A 4,022-nucleotide genomic window follows, 5' to 3' on the forward strand; every position below is an offset into this window, starting at 1 on the left:
AATACAAAATGTTTTTGGTGTTAAAATTTGTTTTTATTAAAAAAAATAGTGAAACCATTTGGGCCTGGTGTTTTCTGTTTTGGAAGGTTATTACTGATTTCAATTTCTTTAATGGTTGTAGATTTACTCAGATTATCTAATTCCCCTTGTGTGAGTTTTGGCAGATTTTGTCTTTCTAAGAATTGGTCCATTTCATCTTTTATCAAATTAGTGGTTGTTGAGTTCTTCAAAATATAGTTGACCCTTGAGCAACATGGGGATTAGGGACACTGATTCATTGTGCAGTAAGAAATTCATGCACAACTTTATAGTAGGCCCTCCACATACATGGTTCTGCATCCAAAATTCAATCAACTGTGCATCATGTAGTGCTGTTGTATTTATTGGAAAAAATTTTGCATGGTTCAAACCAGTGTCATTCAAGGGTCAACTGTATTTTTTAATTATCATTTTACTGTCCATGGGATCAGTAGTGCTGGTTTCTCTTTCATTTCTGACACCAGTAATTTGTGTCTCCTCTCTTTATTTTCATTTATTTATTTATTTTTACCCTAACCAGCCTTGATTTTAATGGCAGAGCCCTGGTACCTGGAAGCACCTCACATAGCCTCTCAGTGGAGTGGGAAGGGGCAGGGAACTGGAACTCAGAGGCTCACATCTTAGACAAGGGCTGACGGTGAACCTAGGGAGAGGCTACATGGCCATGGAGAGTCCCTTAGTGCAGGTTTTCAGCCACGAACACGCCCCTGGCCCTGCACAGGATGGAGACATTGGCAGCATCACAGAGGTGCTCCTTGGATGGGATCTCCAGTATGGCTGGAATGCAGTGCCAGAGGGCATCAAGTGCGTGCCTGCACGATCTCTGCAATGTACTGGTTGATAAGGATGCTGCTGATGTCATCCCAGTTTAGAAACTGCTGGAAAGTGTCTTCAGTTTCACCGACAGTAGTATCTTTCTCCATCACCAGGAAATTTGGGTGGTGGTTCTTGTTAAGCACCCCTATGCCACCCAGCAGGAAGCCAGTCACGGTGTCCTCATCTCCCATCACTGCCATTAGCTTCCCCCTCCCCGCCATCCTCATAGTCATCAATACTTTAAACATTTTACCTTATTCTCTTTTTGTTTGGATGGTTTCTGAAGGTAAGTCCAGTTGAATTGTTCTTATTCCTCTACAGGCAAGGCATTATTTTCTCTGGCTTCTTTCAAGATTTTCTTTTTATCTTTGATTATTTTGCAGTTCGAATATGATATGCTTACATATCGATTTGGGGGTTATTTATCCTGTTTGTTGTGCTCTGAGCTTCCTGGATCTGTGGATTGGTGTCTGTCTTTTATTTTTGGAAAATTCTCAGCCTTTAAAACTTCAAATATTTCTTCTGTTCCTTTCTCTCTTTCTGCTCCTTTCAGTATTGATATTACATATATGTACCCTTTTTGTATCTGTCCCACAGTCCTTGAACATTCTGCTCAGTCTTTTTCATTCTTTTCTGTTTGTTTCTCAGTTTTGAAACCTTCTATTGATATATCCTTAAGTTAACTGATTCTTTTTTTTATGAATCCATCAAACACATTCATCATTTCTGTTACAGTGTTTTTGATTTCTAGCATTTTCTTTTGATTCTTTCTTCAAGTTCCATCTCTCTTACCTTTCCTATCTTTTCTTGCATTTGTCTACTGTTCCCTTGAGAACGCTTAGCATATTAATCATAGTTATTTTAAATTCTCAGTCTGATAATTCCAAACTCTCTGCCACATCTGAGTCTGGTTCTGATGCTTCCTTTGTTCATTCAGATTGTGCTTTTTGTCTTCTTGTATGACTTGTGAGTTTTAAAAATTGAAAGCCAAACATGATGTATTGGATAAAAGGATTTGAGAGAGTGTGAGGTTTAAATTTATCTGACTAGGAAGGGGTAGGCTGTGTACACTTTTTGCTGTAATTGTGATGTCAGAAGCTAAAATTTCCTCTAGTGTTATGGCTTTTTCTCTCTTTGTCTCTCCAGTTTGGAGGGCAGGAGTTTGCCAAGGAGCTCCATTCTCTGATGAATACAAGAATTGTTGATTTTTTTCCTTGAGAACAGTTGTTTTCTTGTTGTGAGTACTTCTAAGCTCTTTATATGTCAGACCTAAAACTGGAAGTCAGAAACATCTCTTAAGAGCAGACTTTCTATTCTGACTTAACAAGTGGATTTCAGTTGCAATCTTTTTAGGTGGGAGGGGACTTGGCCTTAAATTTTCAATTTAATTCCTACTATCTGTATTCTCCAACGTATTGTTGATTGTAGATTTCGGCTTGCTGCTGTTGAGTTCTAGATTGCCAATGGCACATGTTAATTTTTGAAGAACATATTTTGACTTTTAAGCCATGATAAATTATTCTGAAAATTCGCTCCCCCAAGTCCCCCAGTATTTGGCAGCATCAGCTACCTCGGCATTGGAGACAAATGACTGAGCCTCTGAATTTCCAATCAGCTTTTTAGTTCCTTTGGTCTTAATCATGACCATATATCCAAGATTTATTTAATGAAGGTCTGAAAGCTCTTGCTTCCATTTGAAGTTGCAATATCCAGGCATTTGGGATATTTGAGGCTTCCCCGATGGGTCAGCAGGTAAAGAATCCACCTGCAATGCAGGAGACATAGGAGATGTAGGTTCAATCCCTGAATCGAGAAGATCCCCTGGAGGAGGAAATGGCAACCCACTTCAGTATTCTTGCCTGGGAAATCCCATGGACAGAGAAGCCTGATGGGCTACAGTCCATGGGGTTGCAGAGAATCAGACACAACTGGAGCAACTTACCACACAGGCATTTGGGATAGAATTGGAAATCATTTTCTAGCCTGGTTTGCTCTATTCTGTTGTGTTGGTAAATAGTTTCTGCCTCATGGTAAGAGGTCTTTGCTGTGGAATGAATTGTGTACCCCTAAAGTCATATGCTGAAGCATGACAACACCCCACCCCACCCCCCCACCCCCTGCCATGAGACTCCTTAAAGGCCTTTAAGGAGGTGAGAAAGGTCAAATGAGGTCATCAGGGTGGAGCTCTAATCTGATAGAACTGGTGACTTTATAAAAAAGGAAGAAACTCTAGAGATTCACCTCATCTCATCTCATCCCATACCCCCATCCACCCCACCAGCAAGAAGGTAGCCTTCTGCAAGACAGAAAGAGCCCTCACTAGACACTGAACTTGCCAGAACTTTGATCATGGACTTCTCAGCCTCCAAAAACTGTGAGAAAATAAATATCTGTTGTTTAAGTCACCCAGTATATGGCCCTAGAAGACCAAGACAGTCCTTTGTTGACTAATGTAACTGGGTTTACTGAGAAGTTTCAGCTTGGTGGAATCTGAAAATAAAGTGGCTGCAGTGTTGCCAGTTACTGTACTGTCTTCTCTAGGGGACTGTTGAATCTTCTTCTCCAGTACAGCAATATGATCTCATGAAGATTCCCTAGTTTTGTGGCCACTTTGGGGTGTTAAAATTTGGTTTGAATTAAAGCATTAACTTCCAAGTTTTTAAAAAATCTCATCTCCTTTCCCTATCTTCAGCTGAGGCTTGAGTGGTGGTCCTGACTATGGGGTTTGAGATGAAAGGTGTTGGCAGGGTCTGGCTCTGAGACACCTCCTTCTTTTAAAAAAAAAAAAAAAAAAAGAATTATTTTTGGCAACACCATGCCATATGTGGGATCTTAGTTCCCTGACTAGCAATCAAACCTGGATCCCCTGCATTGAAACCATGGGATCTTAACCACTGGACCACCAGGGAAGTCCCCTTCCTCTCTCTTTAAAGCTTAATCCTCACTGTGGCTATTCCAGCTTCTCTCATGTTGACGGGCTGAAGATGCCCTCTGTGCGACAATGCCTAAATATTGATCTGCTTGTTGGACATACATCAAGGTTCTTCATGAGTCTCTAAGAAGCCTTACTCCTCTGCTGCTCTCTGACAGAAGAGGCCCCCATGGAGCAGAACATCCTATCACCTCTTGTTGCTGAGGTTCCTCATCTGATAGCCAGCCTCCTTGAT

General features: G+C 40.9%; 1 pseudogene; it reads right to left on the bottom strand.

Annotated features, from left to right (window-relative positions):
• Positions 1-715: 715 nt before the first annotated feature.
• On the bottom strand, positions 716-1,076 carry LOC145535759 (V-type proton ATPase subunit F pseudogene; annotated as a pseudogene).
• Positions 1,077-4,022: the final 2,946 nt, after the last annotated feature.

This window comes from Giraffa tippelskirchi, chromosome X (assembly GCF_054371585.1).
Source record: "Giraffa tippelskirchi isolate mGirTip1 chromosome X, T2T-mGirTip1v1.2.pri, whole genome shotgun sequence".
In the NCBI taxonomy this organism is placed as follows: domain Eukaryota; kingdom Metazoa; phylum Chordata; class Mammalia; order Artiodactyla; family Giraffidae; genus Giraffa; species Giraffa tippelskirchi.